General features: G+C 39.9%; 1 protein-coding gene across 2 annotated transcripts in view; it reads right to left on the bottom strand.

The window, feature by feature from the left end:
- The window catches only part of RNF115 (ring finger protein 115), a 72455-nt gene that overhangs the window by 50552 nt on the left and 4088 nt on the right, over positions 1-17815 (bottom strand). The window lies entirely within an intron of this gene.

The following is a 17815-nucleotide window of genomic DNA, read 5'->3' as shown; positions in this document are numbered from 1 at the left end:
TGTGAAATGTTGTTTGTACTTGCTGACTCCCAGGATAGTTTTTTCTGTTATACTCCGGCAAGTAATGAATTCCACGTGATAATTATAGAATGGCTTCATAAGTGATTCCCAGTGAAAGCTAAAAGGGAAGAATGTCAAAGTTTGTTTTTTTTAACTTGAACTTTATTTTAACTGTAATGAGTTCATTATCTAATTTTCTCTTCAAATCTAGTGAAAAAGCTCCAAGAGATGTATCAGAGTAGTAAAAGATTATAATACTCAATGGGTATAGAAATTGCTTTTTTTTCCCTGCTATACTATTTTTTTCCTTTATCTACTCCTTGCCTTTTTGCCCCACTATCATAACCCAAGCTAGCACTGGCTCTAAACAATGACAGGAGACATAAACTGAATCACAGAATAGATCAATCTGTAGACTAGGAATTTACAGTGAAGTTTTTTTTTTTTTTACAGTGAAGTTTCACAACACTTCTAACCTTTTTTTTGATCATCAACGGTTCCAAATAAAACTTAAATATTCTCAGGTATTCTATAGACATGTTAATTATAATAACCAGAATAATTCCATTAGATCAACTTCTATTTCCTTCACTACCAGGAATCTTTCTTTTAATTAAATATCAAGCTTTTGGGCCAATTATCTGTGTCTAGAACTTCTGGGTTATCTTGATGGATTTCTCCACTCCAAGGATCTAATTGGATGGCTCAGACAGTAAAGAATCTGCCTGCAGTGCAGGAGACTGGGGTTCGATCCCTGGGTCAGGAAGATCCCCTGGAGAAGGGAAAGGCTACCCACTCCAGAATTCTTGTCTGGAGAATCCCATGGACAGAAGAGCCTGGCAGGTTACAGTCCATAGGGTCACAGAGAGTTGGACGTGACTGAACAACATTGGGGCTGATAAGAAAGAATATACTTCTAAGGTTGCTTTACCACAATTTTAAAAAGTATATTTTAATTATTAATACCTATTAAAATAGACCTGGGAAAGACATCTTCAACTATTTTCTTGCTCGCTACATTTTCTAAATCCCAAAGTTTGTCTTATCAGAAGGAAATGTAAGCTGTGTTTGCCTACTCAAACAAAGACAGTCAGAAATGTAACTCGAACATTCAAATGCTTTCTTAAAAGAGGTATAAAGAAAAAAATCAATCCCTTCTGTCAAGAAGACTAGTTTGGTAAGCAGTCAAGGCAATAAAAACATTTAAATTTAATAAAACAATTGCTTTAAGCAATGCATACTGGGAATATAAACAAAATACCAAAGTTCTCCTGAGGGAATCAGGGAAAGCTTTATCGGAAACAGAGACTTAAAATATTAGTCTATCTGCTCAATAAAAAAGGAAATTACGAGTTAAAAATCATAACAATAGAATACAGCATGCATAGCGGTTGGAGGGGAATGGTATGATGAGTGTGAATAGGCAGGCTGAAACCAGGCTATGGAAAACTTCAGATTGCCATGAAATTTATCCTGTAGAGCAGAAACTCTCAACCTTTTTTCTTCTCTACACACATGAAAGATGAGAAACACTAATAATGGGCATACTGTGAATTACTCCAGGCAGGTAACAACCTGGAGAACATATAAATTCCTGAGCCCCTCCCTCTGCTCCTCATCCCCTATCCTCCCAGGTAGCAGTAACTACATTCCTTTCTCTCCCACAAAGAAAGTTACCTGAAAGCAAGTGAGATGGCCTTTAGAAGGCTAACCTTAAATCTATTTTAATGTTTAAAGTTAAAAAGAAACAAATCAATTAAAAAACACATTTCTCAAATCTACTCCTTGCCTTTTTGCCACACCATCATAACCCAAGTCAGCACTGGCTCTAGACAATGAATAAGTTCCCTCTTAAGTGCTCTCCTGCTTCTCTTCCAGCCTCTTCCCATCTGTTCTGCATGATAAAGTCAGAATGATCTTTCTAAAACATAAAACAGACCATATCATCCCATCTTAAAACCTTTCAACTATTTCCAGAAACACTCAGAATAAAATCAAACTCTTAAAAATGACTTGCAAGGCCTTGATTCAGCCGGTCCCTGTTTAACTTGCCAACCTCATTTCAGGCTACCTGCCTCAGTGAATTCCAGTCACAAAGACCTTTCAATTACTCTAACTCATCAAGCTGATCCCTGCCTCAAGCTTTCACACATTCTGCTCCTACAACTGAAAACACTATTCCCCTAACTCATTGCATGGCAAGGGACTTCCAGTCTTTTAGGTCTCCATTTTGAGGTCACATTGGAAAGCCCCTCATTCACTATTCAGTCTAAAGTGCTTTCCTCCTCTTTTTAAAAAGAATTTATTTATTTTTGGTTGCACTGAGTCTTCGTTGCTGTGTGTGAGCATTCTCTAGTTGCAGCAAGCAGGGGCTACTTATCGTTGCAGTGCATGGGCTTCCCATCGCAGTGGCTTCCCTTGTTGCGGAGCACAGGCTCTAGGCACACAGGCTTCAGCAGTTGTGGTGCAGAAGGCTTAGCTACTCTGCAGCATGTGGAATTCTCCTGGACCAGGGATTGAACCTGTGTCACCTGCATTGGCAGGCAGATTCCTATCCACTTGTAACACCAGGGAAGTCCTCTCCTCCTCTTATTTTCTCCTTATGGCTCCTAATTCATTCCTTTATAGTACTTATCACAGTTTGTAATTATATATTTGTTTAATGCTTTCTTAATGTCTGTAACCATTCAGAAAGCTTTAAGTTTCATAAAGGCAGGGTTCAGATCAATTTTGTTTACCATTATATCCCTAAAACAGTCAGGTATTCAATAAATATTTACTGAATAAACAAACATGAAACTTCTTGCCACACACCTCACAACTAGGAGTCAAAGTAGCAGAATCTAATACAATCAGAGAATGGTTAGAGTGAAAGTAAACAACTAAAAGAGCTGTAAGTTTAATAAGTTGGGGCCTGCCCATGGGATAGTGAAGCCTAAGATTTCAAAAGAAGCAATGTTCTGGATGATCACGAAGTCGAAGATACAGCTATGAGAGTAGGTGGTGTAATAATAATACAATTATTATTGTATGCTAAAGCTGAAACATTAAAAGACACTCCTTGGAAGAAAAGTTATGACCAACCTAGATAGCACATTCAAAAGCAGAGACATTACTTTGCCGACTAAGGTCCGTCTAGTCAAGGCCATGGTTCTTCCTGTGGTCATGTATGGATGTGAGAGTTGGACTGTGAAGAAGGCTGAGCATCGAAGAATTGATGCTTTTGAACTGTGGTGTTGGAGAAGACTCTTGAGAGTCCCTTGGACTGCAAGGAGATCCAACCAGTCCATTCTAAAGGAGATCAGTCCTGGGTGTTCACTGGAAGGACTGATGCTAAAGCTGAAACTCCAGTACTTTGGCCACCTCATGCGAAGAGTTGACTCATCGGAAAAGACTCTGATTCTGGGAGGGATTGGGGGCAGGAGGAGAAGGGGACGACAGAGGATGAGATGGCTGGATGGCATCACTGACTCGATGGACGTGAATCTGAGTGATCTTCGGCAGTTGGTGATGGACAGGGAGGCCTGGCGTGCTGCGATTCATGGGGTCGCAAAGAGTCAGACACGACTGAGCGACTGAACTGAACTGAATCACATTTATTTCATAATCAACATTAAGTATATACAGAAATATTATACATGTATTTTTAAAATTTTTAATTGGAGGATAATTGCTTTACAATATTGTGATGGCTTCCACCATATACCAACATGAATCAGCCATAGGTACACATTATATCCCCTCCCTCTTAAATCTCCCTCCCACCTCCTACCCGATCCCACCCTCCTAGGCTGTCACAGAGCACCTGATTTGAGCTCAGTGCATCATACAACAAATTTTCACTATCTAGTTTACATATGGTAAGTTATGTTTCCACGCTACACTCTCAGTTGGCCCCACCCACTTCTTCCCTCACTGTGTCCACAAGTCTGTTCTTTATGTCTGCATCGCCACTGCTGCCCTGCAAACAGGCTCCTAGATTCCATATATATGTGTTAATACGTGATATTTGTTTTTCTCTTTCTGACTTACTTTACTCTGTATAACAGGCTCTATATTCATCCACCTCAATAGGACTGAATGTAGTCTTTTTTATGGCTGAGTAATATTCTATTGTAATATTCTATTGTATGTATGTACCACAACTTTTTTATTAATTCATCTGTCGATGGACCTCTAGGTTGCTTCCATGTCCCATGTATTGTAAAGAGTGATGCAACGAAAGCTGGGGGACATATGGCTCTTTCAATTATGGTTTTCTCAGGGTATATGCCCAATGGTGGGACTGCTGCCTCATGGCAATTCTACTCCTAGTTTTTCAAGCACTATCCATAATGTTCTCCATAGTGACAGTTATCGATTTACATTCCCACCATGGAGTAAGTAAGGTCTTTAAAGGGTCATCTACACTGATCCTGAACTTTCAATGATGTTTAGAACTGTGATAAAAAGAAAATAATTTCAGAAGGTAGGTATCATAATTGGGAAGACAGAAGAGAGACTTGAAGCAAGAATCACACTGATTTAGAGTAGAGAAATGTACAAGTTCTCTGTTCGTGATCCCAGACATAGTTCTAAGAACCAGATCACTGAATCTGGAGAGCCCTGTGACTTCTTTACCTATAGAATACTGAGCTAATTCCAGACAATGTTCTTAACTGCCTAACAGTTTCTGCTTTCTGAGTCTTAAAGAACTGAGCAGTCACACAAGTCTGGGCTACTCTGCTGGACAGCAAGCAAAGAGGAACTAAAGAACCTCTTGATGAGGTGAAAGAAGAGAGTGAAAAGCCTGGCTTAAAACTCAATATTCAAAAACAGACCATCATTACATCCAGTCCCATCACTTCATTGCAAACAGAAGAGGAAAAAGTGGAAACAGTGACAGATTTTACTTTCTTGGGCTCCAAAACCACTTCAGTCAATGATTGCAGCCAAGAAATTAAAAGATACTAGCTCCTTGGAAGAAAAGCTATGACAAACCTAGACAGCATATTAAAAAGCAAGAGACATTAACTTGGCCAACAAAAGTCTGTATAGTCAAACTATGGTTTTCCAGTAATCATATAAGGATGTAAGAGTTGGACCACAAAGTTGAGTGACAAAGAATTGATGCTTTTGAATTACAGTGCTGGAGAAGACTCTTGAGCGTCCCTTGCACAACAAGGAGATCAAACCAGTCAATCCTAACAGAAATCAACCCTGAACATTCATTGCAAGGACTGATGCTGAAGCTCCAATACTTCGGCCACCTGAAGCAAAGCGTCAACTCACTGGAAAAGCCCCTGATGCGGAGAAAGATTGAGAGCAGGAGGAGAAAGGGGCAACAGAAGATGAGATGGTTGGATGGCATCATCAACTCAACAGACATGAGTTTACCAAACTCCAAGAGATAGTGAAGGACAGGGAAGCCCGACATGCTGCAGTCAATGGGGTCACAAAGAGTCAGACATGAATTAGCGATTAAACAACTCTGCTGGACAGAGAGGTCACACAGATGAGCACTGAGACATCACCGAAGGACTGGATTGTAAGAGGGAAAAACTACCTTGGAGGTCCATCCCAGTAGTGCCTTCAGACGGCTCCCTCCAGTTTTGTGGACTACAAACAGATGAAAGATCTCAAGTGAAAACTGACCAGCTGAACTCTATAAATCCATAAGAACATGAAAGATAATATAATAACTGTTTCAAGTCACTAAAGTTTGGGGTGACTTTTTAGGCAGTAACAGAAAACCAGAATATTGACCAAGGGATGAGAGTTTTGAATACTGGTCTTTTTTGAATTCAAAACCCCATATTCTTTTCATTACACCTCACTGATTGACAATAATTACCCTTTTAAAGAAAGGAATAGGAACTATATTTTGCTGATGATTGAATGGAAAAGTTTATGTCAAGGCCAAATCAGACTTGGGAGATTCAGCAACCTTCCAGACCCCTCCTTCCCTTAACAGGAGAGCATTACCCTGATGAACATACAATCCAGGGTCTGAAACCTTCTATCTTACAAGATCAGAAATTTAATCTAGCACTCAGAGAAGACCTGTCTCTTAAGAGGAAGATTCACATAAAACCAAATTCAGAGGCCATGTATATAAAAACCAGAATGTCAATTTAATTTCAACAAAAAGAGTTACTGAGTGGCTCATTTACTTTTACTATTCAGCACAGTCTTCCTCAATAAATAATTCTACCTGAGAGGAAAGACACATGAGTAGAGGAATCACAGACCTGAATTCTACACTCAAATCTCTATTTATTAGTTGTATTATTATAAACATTACGCTGTTTGCAAATTACCTAATTCAATGATTGCCACATTAGACAAATAATATAGCTATTGTAGTTATTCCATATTATAATCACCTGTGTCATCAGGCTAAGATAGCCTAATATATCCATTTCCACAATCAGCATAAGCCAGATTCTCAAAATCAATGATCTGTGTTTCTTCTCCCTCTGGGCAGGAAGAAAACAGCATATGTTCGCCTCTGACTCTTTTTTCTATTCTTTCACTCATGATCTACAATTTCCACACCTTCTTCTAATAGATACGTTCTTTCTCCTGTTAGAATATAATACACAATAACTTGGCTGTATTTTCTTACTTACAATCACAATTTAGTCCTGCCCTACACTGAGATTACAACCAGACTAGATTTTAAGTATTTATCTCTTGGGTCATTTCTTAAGATGGCTAACTTGGCATTTTAATTTTTCCTAATTTTTTTTCAGAGGTAATGTTAAGTTCCCTTTGGGGGAACATCCATGAATTAAGGAGAATTTGTAAGAAGATCAAACAAGAACCAAACATAGTCTCTGACTCTACACTCCTCCCACACCCAAGCCTTGGTCTTAGTATATCATCCTGATATATCCAGATTACAGAGTTTTAAATTTTAAGCATAATAGGTTTTGGAGGGGAGGGCAAAAGCAAGGATGAAAGTGAATTAAAGGCTCACTATAGGTCTGGCACTATGCATGTCTCCAAACTTAACTGCTTTCCTCCAGGGCCTGAACATTTACTACATGAAACTCCAGAGAAGACACTCAGTAGCAGGTACACTTGAATGAACTACTTTGGATGATCCACTGCCTGTTTCATCTAAAAATATCCACAAAGAGAAGTATTTTTCACCATTAATAGTCTGAATCAGGAACAACTCCCTAAGTGCAGCTTAGCCCTGAGGTTTACTCACTGAGAAGAATAGTCCTAGAAGACACAAAGCACTCAGAATGTAAGTGAAAAGGACTTTTGGGGTTTTTCTTTTTGTGTCTGTGGTTTTTAGGAGGAAAGGATGGTTTTAATGGATAATTTTATTTTCCTTCTTATATTTCATGGGCTAACAGCACAAAATGTGAGGTCTCGGTAAAACAATAACCTACAAGCCAAGACTTATTTATATTAAATCCCATACTGTGAAATTTATATACCCTTTAACTTTATACAAATTTATATCCAATGTTTATTCATAATATGAAATATAATATAAAAACTTACTATTTACTTTCTAATTCCACAGCTTTGTTGTTCTATGTGTTCACAAAGTCTGTTTTTTATTTTAGCTAAAAGAAAAGCCTATTTTCCATGTCATTTGACAGAATCCAAATCTAAGATCACAATATTAAGTCAGTCATGTTCTATTCTTCATATTCTCTGCTGCTGCTGCTGCTAAGTAGCTTCAGTCATGTCCAACTCTGTGCGACCCCATAGATGGCAGCCCACCAGGCTCCCCTACCCCTGGGATTCTCCAGGCAAGAACACTGGAGTGGGTTGCCATTTCCTTCTCCAATGCATGAAAGTGAAAAGTGAAAGTGAAGTTGCTCAGTCGTATCGGACTCTTCGCAACCACATGGACTGCACCCTACCAGGCTCCTCTGTCCATGGGATTTTCCAGGCAAAAGTACTGGAGCGGGGTGCCATCACCTTCTCCGTTATATTCTCTAGAGTATCACAAGGCAAATTATTGAGAAACTCATAATTAGAAGGATTAGGAACACAAACTGTTTGAAACACACCATAGTTCCTTCTTAGGCTAGAACCCACCACACCATGAATTTCATGTCAACTTACCTCTCTAACATCAACCACACAGCTTTTCTCGTAGAGAAAGTAAAAGTCGCTCAGTAGTGTCTGACTCTGCAACCCCATGTACTATATAGTCCATGGAATTCTTCAGGCCACAACTGGAGTCAATAGCCATTCCCTTCTACATGGGATCTTCCCAACCCAGGGATCAAACCCAGGTCTCCCTCATTGCAGGCAGATTCTTTACCATCTGAGGCACCAGGAAAGCCCAAGAATACTGGAGTGGGTAGCCTATCTCTTCCCCAGTGGATCTTCCCCAACCCAGGAATCAAAATGGGGTCTCCTGAACAGCAGGCAGATTCTTTACCAGCTGAACTACCAGGGAAGCCCTTAAGTTTTCTATAATCTCCTATGATTATTCTTTTACATTCCAGGTTACACTTTCTGCCTTTTTAAAGCATCAGTTCAGTTCAGTCGTTCAGTTGTGTCCGACTCTTTGCAACCCCATGAATCGCAGCACGCCAGGCCTCCCTGTCCATCACCAACTCCCGGAGTTTCCCCAAACTCATGTCCATCGAGTCGGTGATGCCATCCAGCCATCTCATCCTCTGTCGTTCCCTTCTCCTCCTGCCCCCAATCCCTCCCAGCATCAGGGTCTTTTCCAATGAGTCAACTCTTCCCATGAGGTGGCCAAAGTATTGGAGTTTCAGCTTCAGCATCAGTCCTTCCAATGAACACCTAGGACTATCTCCTTTAGGATGGACTGGTTGGATCTCCTTGCAGTCCAAGGGACTCTCAAGAGTCTTCTCCAACACCACAGTTCAAAAGCATCAATTCTTCGGTGCTCAGCCTTCTTCACAGTCCAACTCTCCCATCCATACATGACCACTGGAAAAACCATGGCCTTGACTAGACAGACCTTAGTCGGCAAAGTAATGTTTCTGCTTTTGAATAGCTTGCTCACAGCTTTTCTTCCAAGGGGCAAGTGTCTTTTAATTTCATGGCTGCAATCACCATCTGCAGTGATTTTAGAGTCCAAAAAAATAAAGTCTGACACTGTTTCCTGATCTATTTGCCATGAAGTGATGGGACCGGAGGCCATGATCTTCATTTTCTGAGTGTTGAGCTTTAAGCCAACTTTTTCACTCTCCTCTTTCACTTTCATCAAGAGGCTTTTTAGTTTCTCTTCACTTTCTGCCATAAGGGTGGTGTCATCTGCATATCTGAGGGTATTGATATTTCTCCCAGCAATCTTGATTCCAGCTTGTGCTTCTTCCAGCCCAGCGTTTCTCATGATGTACTCTGCATAGAAGTTAAACAAGCAGGGTGACAGTATACAGCCTTGATGTACTCCTTCTCCTATTTGGAACCAGTCTGTTGTTCCATGTCCACTTCTAACTGTTGCTTCCTGATCTGCATACAGGTTTCTCAAGAGGCAGGTCAGGTGGTCTGGTATTCCCATTTCTTTCAGAATTTTCCACAGTTTATTGTGATCCACAAGTCAAAGGCTTTGGCATAGTCAATAAAGCAGAAAGAGATGTTGTTCTGGAACTCTCTCGCTTTTTCCATGATCCAGCACATGTTGGCAATTTGATCTCTGGTTCCTCTGCCTTTTCTAAAACCACCTTGAACATCTGGAAGTCCATGGTTCACGTATTGCTGAAGCCTGGCTTGAAGTATTTTGAGCATTACTTTACTAGCGTATGAGATGAGTGCAATTGTGCAGCAGTTTGAGCATTCTTTGGCATTGCCTTTCTTTGTGATTGGAATGAAAACTGACCTTTTCCAGTCCTGTGGCCACTGCTGAGTTTTCCACATTTGCTGGCATATTGAGTGCAGCACTTTCACAGCATCATCTTTCAGGATTTGAAATAGCTCAACTGGAATTCCATCACCTCCACTAGCTTTGTTCGTAGTGATGCTTTCTAAGGCCCACTTGACTTCACATTCCAGGATGTCTGGCTCTAGGTGAGTGATCACACCATCCTGACTATCTGGGTCGTGAAGATCTTTTTTGTACAGTTCTTCTGTGTATTCTCGCCACCTCTTAATATCTTCTGCTTCTGTTAGGTCCACACCATTTCTGTCCTTTATCGAGCCCATCTTTGCATGAAATGTACCCTTGGTATATCTAATTTTCTTGAAGAGATCTCTAGTCTTTCCCATTCTGTTGTTTTCCTCTATTTCTTTGCATTCATTGCTGAGGAAGGCTTTCTTATCTCTCCATGCTATTCTCTGGAACTCTGCATTCAGATGCTAATATCTTTCCTTTTCTCCTTTGCTTTTCACTTCTCTGTTCACAGCTATTTGTAAGGCCTCCTCAGATGGCCATTTTGCTTTTTTTGCATTTCTTTTCCATGGGGATGGTCTTGATCCCTGTCTCCTATACAATGTCATGAACCTCCATCCATAGTTCATCAGGCACTCTATCTATCAGATCTAGTCCCTTAAATCTATTTCTCACTTCCACTATATAATCATAAGGGATTTCATTTAAGTCATACCTGAATGGTCTAGTGGTTTTCCCTACTTTCTTCAATTTAAGTCTGCATTTGGCAATAAGGAGTTCATGATCTGAGCCACAGTCAGCTCCTGGTCTTGTTTTTGCATCAAGGGAACCCCAAAACAAAGTTAATAGATCTGAAATAGGCTGGGACTTGTGACCCTTTACTGGAGTGCTTGCACCTGGACAAACTAAGGAACTAAAAGCAAGAGTTTCAGAAAAACATCTGCTTTACTGATTACATCAAAGCCTTTGTGTGGATCACAACAAACTGTGGAAAATTTTTCAAAAGATGGGAATACCAGACCACCTTACCTGTCTCCTGAGAAATCTTTATGCAGGTCAAGAAGCAACAGTTAGAACTGGACAGGGAACAAGAGACTGGTTCCAAACTGGGAAAGGAGTATGTCAAGGCTGTATATTGTCACCCTGCTTATTTAACTTATATGCAGAAATCATCATGTGAAATAGCGACCTAGATGAAGCACAAGCTGGAATCAAGATTGCCAGGAGAAATATCAATAACCTCAGATATGCAGATGACACCACTCTTATGGCAGAAAGTAAAGAGGAACTGAAGAGCTTCTTGATGAAAGTGAAAGAGAAGAGTGAAAAAGCTGGCTTAAAAGTTAACATTCAAAAAACTATCATCATGGCATCCAGTCCCATCACTTCATGGCAAATAGATGGGGAAACAATGGAAACAGTGAGAGACTTTATTTTCTTAGGCTCCAAAATCACTGCAGATGGTGACTGCAGCCATGAAATTAAAAGACGCTTGCTCCTTGGAAGAGAAGTTATGACAAACCTAGACAGCATATTAAAAAGCAGAGACAGGGTGGGATGATTTGGGAGAATGGCATTGAAAGAAAAAATATAAAATAAAAAGCAGAGACATTACTTTGCTGACAAAGGTCTGTGTCATCAAAGCTATGGTTTTTCCAACAGTCGTGTATGGATATGAGAGTTGGACTATAAAGAAAGCTGAGCACTGAAGAATTGATGCTTCTGAACTGTGGAGTTGGCAAAGACTCTTGAGAGTCCCTTAGACTGAAAGGAGATCCAACCAGTCCATCCTAAAGGAAAATGGTCCGGAATATTCACTGGAAGGACTGGTGCTGAAACTGAAGCTCCACTACTTTGGCCACCTAATGCGAAGAACTGACTCTTTGGAAAAGAGCATGATGCTGGGAAAGACTGAAGGCAGGAGGAGAAGGAGAGGACAGAGGATGAGATGGTTGGATGGCATCACCAACTCGATGGACAGGAGTTTGAGCAAGTTCTGGGAGTTGGTGATGGACAGGAAGGCCTGGCGTGCTGCAGTCCATGGGGTTGCAAAGAGTCAGACACAACTAAGCGACTGAACTGAAGTGAAAAGTAATTCCATAAACGCACAGTTGGGGCAGTTATGAACAGTAAGATACAGAAAGGCCACACACTGACTGACTTTTCGGAGATGTAGGCGGTGTTGGGAACAAAAGCACATGGTTCCTGCACACAGCAGCACCTGAGGTGGGGAGGCCACCTAAACTATGCTCCCTGCCCAATCCACCCATTCACCCGTACCCTTACCTCATTTAAGGAACCACTAGCTCATCTCACCTCAGAAAACGAGCAGGGTTATCTGTTTCTTATTTGAAGCACAAGTTCCAATAAAGCCTTGCCTGAACTTCTCATCTGGCCTCTTATCAATTTCTATTGATTAATGAGTCCAGAGACCCAGGTCAGTAACAGAACTTCTGGGTTCTATTCCCAGTTCCACCAGTTCATGGTCTTTGGGAAGACCTGTTTCTCCATCTGTAAAACTGGAACACAGATGTTGTCTTCATTTACTTGTCTCTTCTAACTCTCCTTCAGGAAAACAAGAAGTCTCATTCATTCAACTCTTATATTGAGTTAATACTGAAGATTTGGGGGCTTCCCAGGTGGCTCAGTGGTAAAGAATCCACCTGTCAAGCAGGAGATGCCAGTTTTTTCCCTGGGTCGGGAAGATCCCCTCAAGAAGGAAATGGCAACCACGCCAGTGTTCCTGCCTCAGAAATCCCACGGACAGAGAAGCCTTGCTGGCTACAGTCCACAGGGCTGTGAAAGAGAACACAACCTAGCGACTGAACAACCATACTTAAAATCAGGATATTCACAGAAGTTTGTTTTATATGTCTTTACTTCCCTAAGTGGAAGTTTATTATTAGAACATAAACTTTGTACATGATTTCAGTGACTTTTAATCCCAGGTTATTTTTCTTTCCCCACCAAGTATGCTTTTCTTTCTGCACAATGCTTAGAATGTAGGGCTTAGAATATAATTGCTGAATGAATGAAGGTTGTCAGTTTAAGTAAGACGAGTCTATCAGCCTAAACTGAATGTAAGAAGATAAACTTCTCCCTCAGACTATGATGGTACATAACAGAACTAAGGGCAAACTTTTAGGATCATTTACCATTTTATATCTATGCCACTGAGTTGTCCCCCTTCTTGCTGCCTTTACTGTAAGCAAGCAAAGAACACTATAACTAAACCCTTTCTGGCTATACTGTGTTAACTTTATCTCTGATAACTCTTGTAGTTTAGTCAATTTTTTTTTTTCCTTAGAAAATCTGGCTTCTTGTCCATCCATCTGATCAAATTATATCAAGTAACACTTTGTCTCCTGACCTGATTTTCTGCCTTGTTACACGATGAACCAAAGAAAGTTGGTTAATTATACATCCCTGTTTGGAATCCCTGATAATGTCAACCTTTCAGGTCTGGAATGAAGAAACAAAATGATGAAGGTTGTGAATGTTACTATTCTTAGGGAATAAGACCATAAATAAAGGCAGTTCTAATGGCCTGGAACTCAATCACAGCTCTCCAAATATTTAAATTGTATAGGTATCTTTGATAACACTAAAAAACTGTGGCCTGATGGTGGATTTTTGTTTTTGTAAACTGGTTTTCTTCCTGAATAACAGCCAGGGGGACAATCACTTAATACTTAAGTTCAGAGCTAATTCACACTCATTAACAGATTTCTGGAATCCTTTTATAGCATTAGTGTTGCAAGATGAGAAAGACCAATGTTACACTGCTAACTTTATTAAAAAGCTTGGGAACTCTGAATCTGCTCATCGAATACAGATTTGTATGCTAAAACAGAATGCTAGTAAGGAAGAGTTCTCAAAGCTTTCTAATAGGCTATTCCAGGGTTGAAATCCTCAGTTTGGCCCAAATAAAATTTTCCATTTCAAAAACAAATAAAAAAGAAACAAAATGCTAGTATATTATTAAAACAAGTCTCCCTAACTGAATTAGCACCTACATTTGGCACAAAATAATAATAAGCCAATAGTTTTAGTGATCAGCAAAATAAGGTTGAAAAATTTAGGGAATTAAACACTTTCATTATTCTTATTTGTGAATATTACTTCCAAACATGTTTTAATCATAAATATGCAAATTAAAAACAGCAGTAAAAGCTACTTTGCTGATTTTACCTTTTACATGTTATTAAACAAAAAGTAAGTGTACAATTATAGTTTTCACACTATATCAGCAATCAAATAACAGTAGTTTAGGTTCAGATCTGCACAGCATCAAAGTGAGTGGCAAGTAGGTGAATACAGGATACCTTGCCTACTTCCTGTGATACCTGTTGAACTCATCAAGTAAAGAGATTCCTACCTTAACAGATTTTCAAGGAAAACAAAACTAACTGTTTTGGGGAAAGAGGCTGGGCAATCTATTTAACATACAAGAAAAGTGTGCCTGTTTAAAATCACCAGTCACTTCTATTTATTATACATGCATCTGTATACCTCTAAGGAACTCTGAAATAACAAACTGAAATTAAAAAAAAAAAAAGATTTCAAAAAAATCTTTCAGAATCTAACCTAAACTTCTTTATGTGAAACTATAAGAACTACCTAAAATGTTTCTACTATGGTAAAGGCCTTATTTCTCTACAAATAAGGACTGCTCATTCCTACACAACCTTTCAATCAGAGATTACATAGCTCCATTTCTCTGAATGCCCACTCAAGCTTTCAATAGGCACACCTCAGTATTATTTTACAGTGGGATACACCAAGACAAACTGAGAGGGTCAGATGACTCAACTTCAATCCTATGAACAAACAGTATTAGAACAAGGCTTGATAACTTCAATTCACCAACTCGACCAAGAATTTGGGGAAACTAAAATTTTAAGCACAAAATCTCCTAAGCTCATGAAAACTTTCAAGAACATTAAAAGAAACAGAGAAAGTAGTGCTTAATTAATGCAAAAAGATGAGCTACAGAAAAACTAAAAGTTAGACTTGGTGTCTGCTTTCTACTTTGTCTTCAAACTGGAATTTCCAGATGTCTTACTAAGTTACATGTTGTGTTACTACTTCAATTAATTTCCAACTGACAAAAAAATCTGGATACTTTTAGAAGTTGCCCCACAGTGTGTAACTTGAGAGGCATGATCCAATTCCTCTGGTCTCAGTAACCACAAGGAGAGAAAGTGACCCCAAGAGATACTGCTATAATAGAATGCCACTTAACTACCTTCTAAGCAATCCCTCCCATCAGGGCTTTGGTTAAAATTATCTCAATTTTATCTCACTGAAAATTCTCAATAGGATTCCAAAATTAGAAATCAAAGCTACCCCAGGACAAAACCTTCAGCACCAGTGACACAAGACAATGACTATCCTTTTATCCTTCTACACCTGGGTTCCTGAATCACAGTGCTCTTAACATTTTGGGCCCAATAACTTTTTGCTGTGGGGGTTGCCCTGTTCACTGAAGCAGGTTTAGCAGCATCCCTAGCCTCTATCCACTAGATGCTAGCAACAACCCTCCCTTTCCCGCAGTTGTGACAACAATCCTGCTGTAGAAAAGATCTACGGACATTGCCAAATTTCCTCCTAAAAAGCAAAACTGCCCCCAGTTGAGAACCACTGCTCTACATTATATCCTTTATTAATCAATTAAGGTGTGGAGAGATGAAAAGAAGTCAGCATTCACAGGGTTCTTATTCTCAGACCCTTCTAATTTGACTAGAGAGAATAAGAAACAATCCACATGGTTTTTCCTCTTCTGATATGATGGCAGTCTGAGAGACCTCAGCATCCTCTCCCTTAATAAAAGCAAAGGTCATAAAAAGCCAAGTAAACATAAAGAAACAAAAAGTATTAGCAACCAAAAAGTGCTACTTCCCCTTAAAAATATAAGGAATTTCACCTGTGGTGAGTTTAAGGTTTTGTTCTTCCTCATACTGAAAAAAAAAAATCCCAAGATTTCCCCAAGATATACATAAAAGTCAATTTATCAGCAGAATTTCATGACTAGAACTAGCCTTCTACCCATAAGAACACACATGTCTTTCTTCTAGCTCCCTGCAGGGAATATAATTACTGACATTGTTATGTTCAAACTTCACATGGCAGCGCTTGCATTTTGTTCCACCAAAGCCTTTTAGATAAAGATCTCATACCATTAACACCACTACTTTAAAAAAAAAAAAAACTACTGGGTATTCAACTCAAGGGCTTGCTTCCTGATGGCTCAGCTTAGTGGTTTAGCAGTAAAGAATCTGCCTGCCAAAGCAGAAGATGCAGGTTCGATCCCTGGGTCGGGAAGATCCCCTCAAGAAGGAAATGGCAACCCACGTCAGTATTCTTGCCTGGGAAATCCCACGGACAGAGGAGCCTGGCAGGCTACAGTCTGTGGGGTCGCAAAAGAGTCAGACACAACTTACCAGCTAAACAACAATTCAACTCAGAATATTTCAAGAGACATTTAATAAGCAACTGCTATAAAGCACAGAAAGATGCTAGATAATCAAGCAGACTTTTTAGATGGTAAGTCACCAATAGCAGAATTTAAGAAATGTAAATAATTAAAACCTATCCAGCTCAAATCACTAATTCCTTCCTCCAGTTCAACAAAACTACTACTACTACTTAAGACACCATTCTAGGATCTTCCTAAGAACCATGCACTTTTAAAACTCTAGGTCAGACTTCCCTGGTGGTACAGTGGATAGGAATTCGCCTGTCAAGGCAGGGGACACGGGTTGGATCCCTGGTCCAAGAAGATTCCATGTCACAGAGCAACAAAAGTCCATTCGCCCAACTACTGAGCCCCTGGGCCACAAATACCAGGCCCATATGCCTAGAGCCTGTGCTCGGCAACAAGCCACCACAATGAGAAGCCCATGCACCCCAACGAAGAGTAGGCCCTGCTCACCACAACTAAAGAATGCCCACACACAGCAACAAAGACCACTGCAACCAAAAATAAATAAGTAAATTTTAAAAAGATAAAGAGCAAGGACAGGGAACTTAAGAGTTTTAAGAATCACAGAGTCTTTAAGAAGTCTACTTTTTAGCTTCTCTTATGGGGTGGTTAGAAAGTCTTCCTGTAGTAGTCATTACAAGTATAGCACAAAAACAATGATCTGTCAAGTACCTGGTAAACAAACTAGGTAATATTACTTACTGATAAGGATGGCATTTGATTAGTCCAAAGGTGATATAATAAGGAGACGGAAGAGGGAGAGAAGTTGGCTACTTTCTTCAGGCAAAGCCTCAGAAGTTGAGTAACACACTTGCAGACCTTCATGAGATGGGTCTCTCTGGGTCTGGATACTCTGATCTCCATAAAACACTTAGGAACCACCCTAGTTTCATCAATACTAAAAGTTGTTTACTCTGCAAGATTTATCTCACCTGTTCAATGACTCTACAGAATTTAATCTCATAAGGTAATATTCCCTGACCTTGATTTAAAAACGGGAGAGGGTAGTATGGAGTATAGCTGCATGACATAGTCCTCTGTGGCACCACCCAGTCTTCCCTCAGGGGCATCTCTCAAGCATTGCATGCTTAACTCCATCAGTCTTGGCTTCACAGTGTATCTCAATGGATAGACAGGCGAGGCAGAAGCTTCTGCTGTATTTTGAAAATAACTTTAGGTTACTTAAGTATTTCCTCTATCACCTGATGATCAAAAAAATACAATACCAATTTACCCAATGATATTTAATATAAACTTGAAATACTAGGGCTTCAGACCATATAATCAAAATCCTTTATTTTAAAATCCAAGTTTAGAGGAGGACTCACCCTCTCCCTCCCTAACTCATCTGGGGCGGCAAAGAAGACAGCTGTAAGGCTCAACTCACCCAATGCCAATCAGAGGAAAAGTGGCAAGAGGAAGCGGACCTGAATGAAGAAGGATAGAGCACACGAATCGCTCTGCTTTTGCCTAAGTGCCAACCATGATGGCCACTTGGAATATGCTGACCCATC

Source organism: Budorcas taxicolor, chromosome 3 (assembly GCF_023091745.1).
Source record: "Budorcas taxicolor isolate Tak-1 chromosome 3, Takin1.1, whole genome shotgun sequence".
NCBI lineage: Eukaryota > Metazoa > Chordata > Mammalia > Artiodactyla > Bovidae > Budorcas > Budorcas taxicolor.
This window is presented reverse-complemented; position numbering and strand designations above follow the sequence as displayed.